The sequence below is a fragment of the Gorilla gorilla genome, chromosome 9, assembly GCF_029281585.2.
Source record: "Gorilla gorilla gorilla isolate KB3781 chromosome 9, NHGRI_mGorGor1-v2.1_pri, whole genome shotgun sequence".
NCBI classification, from domain to species: Eukaryota; Metazoa; Chordata; class Mammalia; order Primates; family Hominidae; genus Gorilla; species Gorilla gorilla.
In genome coordinates, this window is record NC_073233.2 from 12,501 (window position 1) to 30,952 (window position 18,452).

Here is an 18,452-nt window from a genome sequence, read left to right on the forward strand (position 1 = left end):
CCGCTATCTGTGTAAACATGCATACATCTTCACCGCTATCTGTATAAACATGGAAATATCTACACCGCTATCTGTATGAACATGGAAATATCTACACCGCTATCTGTATGAACTTGGAAATACCTACACCGCTATCTGTATGAACCAGGAAGTATCTTCACCGCCATCTGTACGAACATGGATATATCTACACAGCCATATGGATGAACAGGGAAATATCTACATTGCTATCTGTATGAACATGGAAATATCTACACCGCTATCTGTATGAACTTGGAAATATCTTCACCGCCATTTGTATGAACATGGATATATCTACACAGCCATCTGGATGAACATGGAAATATCTACAGCGCTATCTGTATGAACATGGAAATATCTACACCGCTATCTGTATGAACATGGAAATATCTACACCGCTATATGTATGAACATGGAAATACCTGATCCACCATCTGTATGAACATGGATATATCTACACAGCCATCTGGATGAAGATGGAAATATGTACACCGCTATCTGTATGAACATGGAAATATCAGCACCGCTATCTGTATGAACTTGGAAATATCTACACCGCTATCTGTATGAACATGGAAATATCTACACCGCTATCTGTATGAACATGGAAATAACTACACCGCTATCTGTAGGAACATGGAAATATCTTCACCGCCATCTGTATGAACATGGATATATCTACACAGCCATCTGGATGAACATGGAAATATCTACACCGCTATATGTATGAACATGGAAATATCTACACCGCTATCTGTATGAACATGGAATTATCTACACCGCTATCTGTGTAAACATGCATAAATTTTCACCACTATTGTATAAACATGGAAATATCTACACCGCTATCTGTGTGAACATGGAAATATCTACACCACTATCTGTTTGAACACGGAAATATCTAAACCGCTATCTGTATGAACATGGAAATATCTACACCGCTATCTGTATAAACATGGAAATATCTACACCGCTATCTGTATGAACATGGAAATATCTACACCGCTCTCTGTTTGAACATGGAAATATCTACACCGCCATCTGTATTAAGATGGAGATATCTACACCGCTATCTGTATAGAAAATGGAAATATCAACACAGCTATCTGGATATACATGGAAATATCTACACAGCTATCTCTTTAGACATGGAAATAACTACTCCGCTATCTGTATGAACATGGAGATATCTACACCGCCATCTGTATGAACATGGAAATATCTGCTTCGCCATCTGTAAGAACATATAAATATCTACACCGCCATCTGTATTATGATGGAGATATCTACACCACTATCTGTATAAACATGGAAATATCTACACCGCTATCTGTATGAACATGGAAATATCTACACCGCTATCTGTATGAACATGGAAATATCTACACAGCTATCTGTGTGAACATCGAAATATCTACACCGCTATCTGCATGAAAATGGAGATATATACACAGGTACCTGCATATTCATGCAAATATCTACACAGCTATCTCTTTACACATGGAAAGTACTACACCGCTATCTCTATAATCATGGAAATATCTACACTGCCATCTGTATGAACATGGAAATATCTGCACCGCCATCTGAATGAACATATAAATATCTACAATGCCATCTGTATTAAGATGGAGATATCTACACCGCTATCTGTATAAACATGGAAAAATCTACACCGCTATCTGTATAAACATGGAAATATCTACACCGCTATCTGTATAAACATGGAAACCTCTACACCGCTACCTGTATAAACATGGAAATATCAGCACTGCTCTCTGTATGAACATGGAAATATCTACACCGCTATCTGTATGAACGTGGAAATATCTTCACCGCCATGTGTACGAACATGGATATACCTACACAGCCATATGGATGAACATGGAAATATGTACACCGCTATCTGTATGAACATGGATATATCTACACCGCTATCTGTATGAACATGGAAATATCTACACCGCTATCTGTATGAACATGGAAATATCTACACCGCTATCTGTATGAACATGGAAATATCTACACCGTTATCTATATGAACATGGAAATACCTACACCGCTATCTGTATGAACATGGAAATATCTTCAGCGCCATCTGTATGAACATGCATATATCTACACAGACATCTGGATGAACATGGAAATATCTACACCGCTCTCTGTATGAAGATGGAAAAATCTACTCCGCTATTTGTGTAAACATGCATACATCTTCACCGCTATCTGTATGAACATGGAAAAATCTACACCGCTATCTGTATGAACATGGAAATATCTACACCGCTATCTGTATGAACATGGAAATATCTACACCGCTATCTGTATGAACATGGAAATATCTACAAAGCTATCTCTAAAAACACTGAAATATCTACACTGCTGTCTGTATGACATTGGAAATATCTACACCGCTATCTGTATGAACATGGAAATATCTACACCGCTATCTGTATGAACATGGAAATATCTACACCGCTATCTGTATGAACATGGAAATAACTTCACTGCTATCTGTATAAAATTGGAAATAACTACACCGCTATCTCTATAAACATGGAAATATCTACACTCCTATCTGTATAAACACGAAAATATTTAGACCGCCATCCCTATAAACATGTAAATATCAACACCGCTATCTGTGCAAACATGGAAATATCTACACCGCTATCTGTATGAAGATGGAAATATCTACACCGCTATCTGTATGAACATGGAAATATCTGCACCGCTATCTGTATGAACATGGAAATATCTAAACCGCGATCTGCATGAACATGGAAATATCTACACCGCTATCTGTATGAACATGGAAACATCTACACCGCTATCTGTATGAACATGGAAATATCTACACCGCTATCTGTATGAACATGGAAATATCTACTCCACTATCTGTATGAACATGGAAATATCTACAGCGCTATCTCTATAAACACTGAAATGTTTACACCGCTGTCTGTATGACATTGGAAATATCTACACCGCAATCAGTATGAACATGGAATTATCTACACCGCTATCTCTATGAACATGGAAATATCTACACCGCTATCTGTATGAACATGGAAATATATTCACTGCTATCTGTATAAACATGGAAATCACTACACCGCTATCTCTATCAACATGTAAATATCTACAACGCTTTCTGTGTAAACATGGAAAGGTCTACAAAACTATCTGTGTAAGCATGGAAATATCTACTCCGCTTTCTGTATAAACATGGAAATATCTACACCGCCTTCTCTATAAACATGGAAATATCTACACCGCCATCTGTATAAAGATGGTAATATCTACAGTGCCATCTCCATAAACATGGAAATATCTACACCACCATCTGTATGAAGATGTAAATATCTACACCGCCATGTCTATAAAGGTGGAGATATCTACACCGCTATCTGTATGAACATTTAAATATCTACACAGCTATCTGTGTGAACATGGAAATATCTACACCGCTATCTGTATGAACATGGAAATATCTACACCGCTATCTGTATGAACATGGAAATATCTACACCAGTATCTGTATGAACATGGAAATATCTACACCGCTATCTGTATGAACATGGAAATATCTCCACCGCCATCTGTACGAACATGGATATATCCACACAGCCATTTGGATTTACATGGAAATATCTACACCGCTATCTGTATGAACATGGAAATATCTCTACCGCTATCTGTATGAACATGGAAATATCTACACCGCCATCTGTATGAACGTGGAAATATCTACTCCGCTATCTGTATGAACATGGAAATATATACACCGCCTTCTCTATAAACATGGAAATATCTACACCGCCATCTGTATAAAGATGGTAATATCTACAGCGCCATCTCCATAAACATGGAAATACCTACACCACCATCTGTATGAAGATGGAAATATCTACACCGCCATCTCTATAAAGGTGGAGATATCTACACCGCTATCTATATGAACTTTTAAATATCTACACAGCTATCTGTGTGAACATGGAAATATCTACACCGCTATCTGTATGAACATGGAAATATCTACACCGCTATCTGTATGAACATGGAAATATCTACACCGCTATCTGTATGAACATGGAAATATCTACACCGCTATCTGTATGAACATGGAAATATCTACACCGCTATCGGTATGAACATGGAAATATCTACACCGCTATCAGTTTGAACATGGAAATATCTACACCGCTATCTGTATGAAAATGGAAATATGTACAGAGCTATCTGCATATTCATGCAAATATCTACACAGCTATCTCTTTACACATGGTAATAACTACACCGCTATCTCTATAAACATGGAAATATCTGCACCGCCATCTGTATGAACATATAAATACCTACACAGCCATCTGTATTAAGATGGAGATATCTACACCGCTATCTGTATAAACATGGAAAAATCTACACCGCTATCTGTATAAACATGGAAATATCTACACCGCTATCTGTATAAACATGGAAACATCTACACCGCTACCTGTATAAACTTGGAAATATCAGCACCGCTATCTGTATGAACATGGAAATATCTACACCGGTATCTGTATGAACATGGAAATATCTACACCGCTATCTGTATGAACATGGAAAAATCTTCACCGCCATCTGAACGAACATGGATATATCTACACAGCCATATGGATGTACATGGAAATATCTACACCGCTATCTGTATGAACATGGAAATATCTACACCGCTATCTGTATGAACATGGAAATATCTGCACCACTATCTGTATGAACATGGAAATATCTACACCGCCATCTGTATGAACATGGAAATATCTACACCGCTATCTGTATGAACATGGAAATATCTTCACTGCTATCTGGATGAACATGGAAATATCTTCACCGCCATCAGTATGAACATGCATATATCTACACAGATATCTGGATGAACATGGAAATATCTACACTGCTATCTGTATGAACATGGAAATATCTACACCGCTATCTGTGTAAACATGCATACATCTTCACCGCTATCTGTAGGAACATGGAAATATCTACACCGCTATCTGTATGAACATGGAAATATCTACACCGCTATCTATATGAACATGGAAATATCTACACCGCTATCTGTATGAACATGGAAATATCTACAACGCTATCTCTAAAAACACTGAAATATCTACACCGCTGTCTGTATGACATTGGAAATATCTACACCGCTATCTGTATGAACATGGAAATATCTACACCGCTATCTGTATGAACATGGAAATACCTACACCGCTATCTGTATGAACATGGAAATATCTTCACTGCTATCTGTATAAACATGGAAATCACTACACCGCTATCTCTATCAACATGTAAATATCTACAACGATTTCTGTGTAAACATGGAAAGGTCTACACCTCTATCTGTGTAAGCATGGAAATATCTACACCGCTTTCTGTATAAACATGGAAATATCTACACCGCCTTCTCTATAAACATGGAAATATCTACACCGCCATCTGTATAAACATGGAAATATCTACAGCACCATCTCCATAAACATGGAAATATCTACACCACCATCTGTATGAAGATGGAAATATCTACACCGCCATCTCTATAAAGGTGGAGATATCTACACCGCTATCTGTATGAACATGGAAATATCTACACAGATATCAGTGTGAACATGGAAATATCTACACCGCTCTCTGTATGAACATGGAAATATCTACACCGCTACCTGTATAAACATGGAAATATCAGCACCGCTATCTGTATGATCACGGAAATATCTGCACCCATATGTGTATGAACATGGAAATATCTACACCGCTATCCGTATGAACATGGAAATATCTACACCGCTATCTGTATGAGCATGGAAATAGCTACACCGCTATCTGTATGAACATGGAAATATCTACACTGCTATCTGTATGAACATGGAAATAGCTACACCGCTATCTGTATGAACATGGAAATATCTACACCGCTATCTGTATGAACATGGAAATATCTACACTGCTATCTGTATGAACATGGATATATCTACAAAGCCATATGGATGAAGATGGAAATATCTACACCGCTATCTGTACGAACATGGAAGTATCTACACCGCTATCTGTGTAAACATGCATACGTCTTCACCGCTATCTGTATAAACATGGAAATAACTACACCGCTATCTGAATGAACATGGAAATATCAACACCGCTATCAGTATGAACAAGGAAATATCTACACCGCTATCTGTATGAACATGGAAATATCTTCACCGCCATTTGTATGAACATGGATATATCTACACCGCTATCTGTATGAACATGGAAATATCTACACCGCTATCTGTTTGAACATGGAAATATCTACACCTCTCTCTGCTTCAAAATGGAAATATCTACACAGCTATCTGCATATACATGGCAATATCTACACAGCTATCTCTTTACACATGGAAATAACTACAGCGCTATCTCTATAAACATGGAAATATCTACACTGCCATCTGTATGAACATGGAAATATCTGCACCGCCATCTGTATGAACATATAAATATCTACACCGCCATGTGTATTAATATGGAGATATCTACACCGCTATCTGTATAAACATGGAAATATCTACACCGCTATCTGTATAAAAATGGAAATATCTACACTGCTATCTGTATAAACATGGAAATATCTACACCGCTACCTGTATAAACATGGAAATATCAGCACCGCTATCTGTATGAACATGGAAATATCTACACCGCCATCAGTATGAACATGGAAATATCTTCACCGCCATCTGTATGAACATGGAAATATCTGCACCGCCATCTGTATGAACATATAAATATCTACACCGCCATCTGTATTAAGATGGAGATATCTACACCGCTATCTGTATAAACATGGAAATATCTACACCGCTATGTGTATAAACATGGAAATACCTACACCGTTATCTGTATAAACATGGAAATATCTACAACGCTACCTGTATAAACTTGGAAATATCAGCACAGCTATCGGTATGAACATGGAAATATCTACACCGCCATCTGTATGAACATGGAAATATCTACACCACTATCTGTATAAACATGGAAATATCTACACCGCTATCTGTATAATCATGGAGATATCTACACCGCTACCTGTATAAACATGGAAATATCAGCAGCGCTATCTGTATGAGCATGGAAATATCAGCACCGCTACTTGTAATAACATGGAAATATCTACACCGCTATCTGTATGAACAAGGAAATATCTACACCGCTAACTGTATGAACATGGAAATATCTTCACCGCCATTTGAATGAACATGGATGTATCTACACAGCCATCTGGATGAACATGGAAATATCTACAGCGCTATCTGTATGAACATGGAAATATCTACACCGCTATCTGTATGAACATGGAAATATCTACACCGCTATATGTATGAACATGGAAATAGCTGATCCACCATCTGTATGAACATGGATATATCTACACAGCCATCTGGATGAACATGGAAATATGTACACCGCTATCTGTATGAACATGGAAATATCAGCACCGCTATCTGTATGAATATGGAAATATCTACACCGCTATCTGTATGAACATGGAAATATCTACACCGCTATCTGTATGAACATGGAAATATCTACACCGCTATCTGTAGGAACATGGAAATATCTTCACCACCATCTGTATGAACATGGATATATCTACACAGCCATCTGGATGAACATGGAAATATCTACACCGCTATCTGTATGAACATGGAAATATCTACACCGCTATCTGTATGAACATGGAATTACCTACACCGCTATCTGTATTAAGATGGAGATATCTACACCGCTATCTGTATAGAAAATGGAAATATCAACACAGCTATCTGGATATACATGGAAATACCTACACAGCTATCTCTTTACACATGGAAATAACTACTCCGCTATCTGTATGAACATGGAGATATCTACACCGCCATCTGTATGAACATGGAAATATCTGCTTCGCCATCTGTAAGAACATATAAATATCTACACCGCCATCTGTATTATGATGGAGATATCTACACCACTATCTGTATAAACATGGAAATATCTACACCGCTATCTGTATGAACATGGAAATATCTACACGGCTATCTGTATGAACATGGAAATATCTACACAGCTATCTGTGTGAACATGGAAATATCTACACCACTATCTGTATGAACATGGAAATATCTACACCGCTATCTGTATAAACATGGAAATACCTACACCGCTATCTGTATGAACATGGAAATATCTACACCGCTATCTGTATGAACATGGAAATATCTACACCGCTATCCGTATGAACATGGAAATATCAACACCACTATCTGTTTGAACATGGAAATATCTACACCGCTATCTGCATGAAAATGGAAATATATACACAGCTACCTGCATATTCATGCAAATATCTACACAGCTATCTCTTTACACATGGAAAGAACTACACCGCTATCTCTATAATCATGGAAATATCTACACTGCCATCTGTATGAACATGGAAATATCTGCACCGCCATCTGAATGAACATATAAATACCTACAGTGCCATCTGTATTAAGATGGAGATATCTACACCGCTATCTGTATAAACATGGAAAAATCTACACCGCTATCTGTATAAACATGGAAATATCTACACCGCTATCTGTATGAACATGGAAATATCTACACCGCTATCTGTAGGAACATGGAAATATCTTCACCGCCATCTGTATGAACATGGATATATCTACACAGCCATCTGGATGAACATGGAAATATCTACACCGCTATCTGTATGAACATGGAAATATCTACACCGCTATCTGTATGAACATGGAATTACCTACACCGCTATCTGTGTAAACATGCATAAATTTTCACCGCCATCTGTATGAACATTCTAATATCTGCACCGACATCTGTATGAACATATAAGTATCTACACCGCCATCTGTATTAAGATGGATATATCTACACCGCTACCTGTATAAACATGGAAATATCTACACCGCTATCTGTATAAACATGGAAATATCTACACCGCTACCTGTATAAACATGGAAATATCAGCACGGCTATCTGTATGAACATGGAAATATCTACACCGCTATCTGTATGAACATGGAAATATCTACTCCGATATCTGTATGAACATGGAAATATCTTCACCGCCATCTCTATGAACATGGATATATCTACACAGCCATCTGGATGAACAAGGAAATAGCACCGCTGTCTGTATGAACATGGAAATATCTACAGCGATATCTGTATTAACATGGAAATATCTACACCGCTATCTCTATGAAATTGGAAATATCTTCACCGCCATCTGTATGAACATGGATATATCTACACAGCCATCTGGATGAACATGGAAATATCTACACCGCTATCTGTATGAACATGGAAATATCTACAACACTATATGTGTAAACATGCATACATCTTCACCGCTATCTGTATAAACATGGAAATATCTACACCGCTATCTGTTTCAACATGGAAATATCTACACCGCTACCAGTATAAACATGGAAATATCTACACCCCTACCGGTATAAACATGGAAATATCAGCACCGCTATCGGTATGAACATGGAAATATCTACACCGCTATCTGTATGAACATGGAAATATCTACACCGCTATCTGTATGAACATGGAAATATCTACACCGCTACCTGTATAAACATGGAAATATCTACACCGTTACCTGTATAAACATGGAGATATCAGCACCGCAATCTGTAGGAACATGGAAATATCTACACCGCTATCTGTATGAACATGGAAATATCTACACGACTATCTGTATGAACATGGAAATATCTACACAGCCATCTGGATGAACATGGAAATATCTACACCGCTATCTGTATGAACATGGAAATATCTACACCGCTATCTGTATGAACATGGAATTACCTACACCGCTATCTGTGTAAACATGCATAAATATTCACCGCCATCTGAATGAACATTCTAATATCTGCACCGACATCTGTATGAACATATAAGTATCTACACCGCCATCTGTATTAAGATGGATATATCTACACCGCTATCTGTATAAACATGGAAATATCTACACCGCTACCTGTATAAACATGGAAATATCTACACCGCTATCTGTATAAACATGGAAATATCTACACCGCTACCTGTATAAACATGGAAATATCAGCACGGCTATCTGTATGAACATGGAAATATCTACACCGCTATCTGTATGAACATGGAAATATCTACTCCGATATCTGTATGAACATAGAAATATCTTCACCGCCATCTCTATGAACATGGATATATCTACACAGCCATCTGGATGAACAAGGAAATAGCACCGCTGTCTGTATGAACATGGAAATATCTACAGCGATATCTGTATTAACATGGAAATATCTACACCGCTATCTCTATGAAATTGGAAATATCTTCACCGCCATCTGTATGAACATGGATATATCTACACAGCCATCTGGATGAACATGGAAATATCTACACCGCTATCTGTATGAACATGGAAATATCTACACCACTATATGTGTAAACATGCATACATCTTCACCGCTATCTGTATAAACATGGAAATATCTACACCGCTATCTGTTTCAACATGGAAATATCTACACCGCTACCAGTATAAACATGGAAATATCTACACCGCTACCGGTATAAACATGGAAATATCAGCACCGCTATCGGTATGAACATGGAAATATCTACACCGCTATCTGTATGAACATGGAAATATCTACACCGCTATCTGTATGAACATGGAAATATCTACACCGCTACCTGTATAAACATGGAAATATCAGCACCGCCATCAGTAAGAACATGGAAATATCTACACCGACATCTGTATGAACATGGAAATATCTTCACCACCATCTGTATGAACATGGAAATATCTGCACCGCCATCTGTATGAACATATAAATATCTACACCGCCATCTGTATTAATATGGAGATATCTACACCGCTATCTGTATAAACATGGAAATATCTACACCGCTATGTGTATAAACATGGAAATATCTACACCGCTATCTGTATAAACATGGAAATATCTACACCGCTACCTGTATAAACTTGGAAATATCAGCACCGCTATCGATATGAACATGGAAATATCTACACCGCCATCAGTATGAACATGGAAATATCTTCACCGCCATCTGTATGAACATGGATATATCTACACAGCCATCTGTATGAACATGGTAATATCTTCACCGCCATCTGTATGAACATGGATATGTCTACACTGCCATCTGGATGAACATGGAAATATCTACACCGCTATCTGTATGAACATGGAAATATCTACACCACTATCTGTGTAAATATGCGTACATCTTCACCGCTATCTGTATAAACATGGAAATATCTACACCGCTATCTGTATGAACATGGAAATATCTACACCGCTATCTGTTTTAACATGGAATTATCTACACCGCTATCTGCATGGAAATGGAAATATCAACACAGCTATCTGCATATACATGGAAATATCTACACAGCTATCTCTTTACACATTTAAATAACTACACCGCTATCTCTATAAACATGGAAATATCTACACCGCCATCTGTATGAATATGGAAATATCTGCACCGCCATCTGTATGAACATATTAATATCTACACTGCCATCTGTATTAAGAAGGAGATATCTACACCGCTATCTGTATAAACATGGAAATAACTACACCGCTATCTGTATGAACATGGAAATATATACACCGCTATCTGTATAAACACGGAAATATGTACACCACTACCTGTATAAACATGGAAGTATCAGCAGCGCTATCGGTATGAACATGGCAATATCTACACGGCTATCTGTATAAACATGCAAATATCTACACAGCTATCTGTATAAACCTGGAAATATCTTCACCGCCATCTGTATGAACATGGATATATATACACAGCCATCTGGATGAACATGGAAATATCTACACTGCTATCTGAATAAACATGGAAATATCTACACCGCTACCTATATAAACATGGAAATATCAGCACCGCTATCTGTATGATAACGGAAATATCTACACCACTATGTGTATGAACATGGAAATATCTACACCGCTATCCGTATGAACATGGAAATATCTACACCGCTATCCGTATGAACATGGAAATATATACACCGCTATCTGTATGAGCATGGAAATAGCTACACCGGTATCTTTATGAACATGGAAATATCTACACCGCTATCTGTATGAACATGGAAATAGCTACACCGCTATCTGTATGAACATGGAAATATCTACACCGCTATCTGTATGAACATGGAAATATCTACACTGCTATCTGTATGAACATGGATATATCTACAAAGCCATATGGATGAACATGGAAATATCTACACCGCTATCTGTACGAACATGGAAGTATCTACACCGCTATCTGTGTAAACATGCATACGTCTTCACCGCTATCTGTATAAATATGGAAATATCTAAACCGCTATCTGAATGAACATGGAAATATCAACACCGCTATCAGTATGAACAAGGAAATATCTACACCGCTATCTGTATGAACATGGAAATATCTTCACCGCCATTTGTATGAACATGGATATATCTACACCGCTATCTGTATGAACATGGAAATATCTACACCACTATCTGTTTGAACATGGAAATATCTACACCTCTATCTGCATGAAAATGGAAATATCTTCACAGCTATCTGCATATACATGGCAATATCTACACAGCTATCTCTTTACACATGGAAATAACTACAGCGCTATCTCTCTAAACATGGAAATATCTACACTGCCATCTGTATGAACATGGAAATATCTGCACCGCCATCTGTATGAACATATAAATATCTACACCGCCATGTGTATTAATGTGGAGATATCTACACCGCTATCTGTATAAACATGGAAATATCTACACCGCTATCTGTATAAACATGGAAATATCTACACTGCTATCTGTATAAACATGGAAATATCTACACCGCTACCTGTATAAACATGGAAATAGCAGCACCGCTATCTGTATGAACTTGGAAATATCTACACCGCCATCTGTATGAACATGGAAATATCTTCACTGCCATCTGTATGAACATGGAAATATCTGCACCGCTATCTGTATAATCATGGAGATATCTACACCGCTACCTGTATAAACATGGAAATATCAGCAGCGCTATCTGTATGAGCATGGAAATATCAGCACCGCTATTTGTAAGAACATGGAAATATCTACACCGCTATCTGTATGAACAAGGAAATATCTACACCGCTATCTGTATGAACATGGAAATATCTTCACCGCCATTTGTATGAACATGGATATATCTACACAGCCATCTGGATGAACATGGAAATATCTACACCGCTATCTGTATGAACATGGAAATATCTACACCGCTATATGTATGAACATGGAAATACCTGATCCACCATCTGTATGAACATGGATATATCTACACAGCCATCTGGATGAAGATGGAAATATGTACACCGCTATCTGTATGAACATGGAAATATCAGCACCGCTATCTGTATGAACATGGAAATATCTACACCGCTATCTGTATGAACATGGAAATATCTACACCGCTATCTGTATGAACATGGAAATAACTACACCGCTATCTGTAGGAACATGGAAATATCTTCACCGCCATCTGTATGAACATGGATATATCTACACAGCCATCTGGATGAACATGGAAATATCTACACCGCTATCTGTATGAACATGGAAATATCTACACCGCTATCTGTATGAACATGGAATTATCTACACCGCTATCTGTGTAAACATGCATAAATTTTCACCGCTATCTGTATAAACATGGAAATATCTACACCGCTATCTGTGTGAACATGGAAATATCTACACCACTATCTGTTTGAACACGGAAATATCTAAACCGCTATCTGTATGAACATGGAAATATCTACACCGCTATCTGTATAAACATGGAAATATCTACACCGCTATCTGTATGAACATGGAAATATCTACACCGCTCTCTGTTTGAACATGGAAATATCTACACCGCCATCTGTATTAAGATGGAGATATCTACACCGCTATCTGTATAGAAAATGGAAATATCAACACAGCTATCTGGATATACATGGAAATATCTACACAGCTATCTCTTTACACATGGAAATAACTACTCCGCTATCTGTATGAACATGGAGATATCTACACCGCCATCTGTATGAACATGGAAATATCTGCTTCGCCATCTGTAAGAACATATAAATATCTACACCGCCATCTGTATTATGATGGAGATATCTACACCACTATCTGTACAAACATGGAAATATCTACACCGCTATCTGTATGAACATGGAAATATCTACACCGCTATCTGTATGAACATGGAAATATCTACACCGCTATCTGTATGAACATGGAAATATCTACACTGCTATCTGTATGAACATGGAAATATCTACACCGATATCGGTATGAACATGGAAATATCTACACCGCTATCTGTTTGAACATGGAAATATCTACACCGCTATCTGTATGAAAATGGAAATATGTACAGAGCTATGTGCATATTCATGCAAATATCTTCACAGCTATCTCTTTACACATGGAAATAACTACACCGCTATCTCTATAAACATGGAAATATCTGCACCGCCATCTGTATGACCATATAAATACCTACACAGCCATCTGTATTAAGATGGAGATATCTACACCGCTATCTGTATAAACATGGAAAAATCTACACTGCTATCTGTATAAACATGGAAATATCTACACCGCTATCTGTATAAACATGGAAACATCTACACCGCTACCTGTATAAACTTGGAAATATCAGCACCGCTATCTGTATGAACATGGAAATATCTACACCGCTATCTGTATGAACATGGAAATATCTTCACCGCCATCTGTACGAACATGGATATATCTACACAGCCATATGGATGTACATGGAAATATCTACACCGCTATCTGTATGAACATGGAAATATCTACACCGCTATCTGTATGAACATGGAAATATCTACACCACTATCTGTATGAACATGGAAATATCTGCACCGCCATCTGTATGAACATGGAAATATCTACACCGCTATCTGTATGAACATGGAAATATCTTCACCGCTATCTGGATGAACATGGAAATATCTTCACCGCCATCAGTATGAACATGCATATATCTACACAGATATCTGGATGAACATGGAAATATCTACACTGCTATCTGTATGAACATGGAAATATCTACACCGCTATCTGTGTAAACATGCATACATCTTCACCGCTATCTGTATGTACATGGAAATATCTACACCGCTATCTGTATGAACATGGAAATATCTACACCGCTATCTATATGAACATGGAAATATCTACACCGCTATCTGTATGAACATGGAAATATCTACAACGCTATCTCTAAAAACACTGAAATATCTACACCGCTGTCTGTATGACATTGGAAATATCTACACCGCTATCTGTATGAACATGGAAATATCTACACCGCTATCTGTATGAACAAGGAAATACCTACACCGCTATCTGTATGAACATGGAAATATCTTCACTGCTATCTGTATAAACATGGAAATCACTACTCCGCTATCTCTATCAACATGTAAATATCTACAACGATTTCTGTGTAAACATGGAAAGGTCTACACCACTATCTGTGTAAGCATGGATATATCTACACCGCTTTCTGTATAAACATGGAAATATCTACACCGCCTTCTCTATAAACATGGAAATATCTACACCGCCATCTGTATAAACATGGAAATATCTACAGCACCATCTCCATAAACATGGAAATATCTACACCACCATCTGTATGAAGATGGAAATATCTACACCGCCATCTCTATAAAGGTGGAGATATCTACACCGCTATCTGTATGAACATGGAAATATCTACACAGATATCAGTGTGAACCTGGAAATATCTACACCGCTCTCTGTATGAACATGGAAATATCTACACCGCTATCTGTATGAACATGGAAATATCTACACTGCTATCTGTATGAACATGGAAATATCTACACCGCTATCCGTATGAACATGGAAATATATACACCGCTATCTGTTTGAAGATGGAAATATCTACACCGCTATCTGCATGAAAATGGAAATATATACACAGCTATCTGCATATTCATGCAAATATCTACACAGCTATCTCTTTACACTTGGAAATAACTACACCGCTATCACTATAATCATGGAAATATCTACACTGCCATCTGTATGAACATGGAAATATCTACACTGCCATCTGTATGAACATGGAAATATCTGCACCGCCATCTGTATGAACATATAAATATCTACACCGCTATCTGTATGAATATGGAAATATCTACACCGCTATCTGTATGAACTTGGAAATACCTACACCGCTATCTGTATGAACCAGGAAGTATCTTCACCGCCATCTGTACGAACATGGATATATCTACACAGCCATATGGATGAACAGGGAAATATCTGCATTGCTATCTGTATGAACATGGAAATATCTACACCGCTATCTGTATGAACATGGAAATATCTACACCGCAATCTGCATGAATATGGAAATATCTACACAGCTATCTGCATATACATGGAAATGTCTACATTGCTATCTCTTTACACATGGAAATAACTACACCGCTATCTCTATAAACATGGAAATATTTACACTGCCATCTGTATGAACATGGAAATATCTGCACCGCCATCTGAATGAACATATAAATATCTACAATGCCATCTGTATTAAGATGGAGATATCTACACCGCTATCTGTATAAACATGGAAAAATCTACACCGCTATCTGTATAAACATGGAAATATCTACACCGCTATCTGTATAAACATGGAAACCTCTACACCACTACCTGTATAAACATGGAAATATCAGCACTGCTATCTGTATGAACATGGAAATATCTACACCGCTATCTGTATGAACGTGGAAATATCTTTACCGCCATGTGTACGAACATGGATATATCTACACAGCCATATGGATGAACATGGAAATATCAACACCGCTATCTGTATGGACATGGATATATCTACACCGCTATCTGTATGAACATGGAAATATCTACACCGCTATCTGTATGAACATGGAAATATCTACACCGCTATCTGTATGAACATGGAAATATCTACACCGTTATCTATATGAACATGGAAATACCTACACCGCTATCTGTATGAACATGGAAATATCTTCAGCGCCATCTGTATGAACATGCATATATCTACACAGACATCTGGATGAACATGGAAATATCTACACCGCTATTTGTGTAAACATGCATACATCTTCACCGCTATCTGTATGAACATGGAAAAATCTACACCGCTATCTGTATGAACATGGAAATATCTACACCGCTATCTGTATGAACATGGAAATATCTACACCGCTATCTGTATGAACATGGAAATATCTACAAAGCTATCTCTAAAAACACTGAAATATCTACACCGCTGTCTGTATGACATTGGAAATATCTACACCGCTATCTGTATGAACATGGAAATATCTACACCGCTATCTGTATGAACATGGAAATACCTTCACTGCTATCTGTATAAAATTGGAAATAACTACACCGCTATCTCTATAAACATGGAAATATCTACACTCCTATCTGTATAAACACGAAAATATCTAGACCGCCATCACTATAAACATGTAAATATCAACACCACTATCTGTGCAAACATGGAAATATCTACACCGCTATCTGTATGAAGATGGAAATATCTACACCGCTATCTGTATGAACATGGAAATATCTACACCGCTATCTGTATGAACATGGAAATATCTAAACCGCGATCTGCATGAACATGGAAATATCTACACCGCTATCTGTATGAACATGGAAACATCTACACCGCTATCTGTATGAACATGGAAATATCTACACCGCTATCTGTATGAACATGGAAATATCTACTCCACTATCTGTATGAACATGGAAATATCTACAGCGCTATCTCTATAAACACTGAAATGTTTACACCGCTGTCTGTATGACATTGGAAATATCTACACCGCAATCAGTATGAACATGGAAATATCTACACCGCTATCTGTATGAACATGGAAATATCTACACCGCTATCTGTATGAACATGGAAATATCTTCACTGCTATCTGTATTAACATGGAAATCACTACACCGCTATCTCTATCAACATGTAAATATCTACAACGCTATCTGCGTAAACATGGAACGGTCTATAAAACTATCTGTGTAAGCATGGAAATATCTACTCCGCTTTCTGTATAAACATGGAAATATCTACACCGCCTTCTCTATAAACATGGAAATATCTACACCGCCATCTGTATAAAGATGGTAATATCTACAGTGCCATCTCCATAAACATGGAAA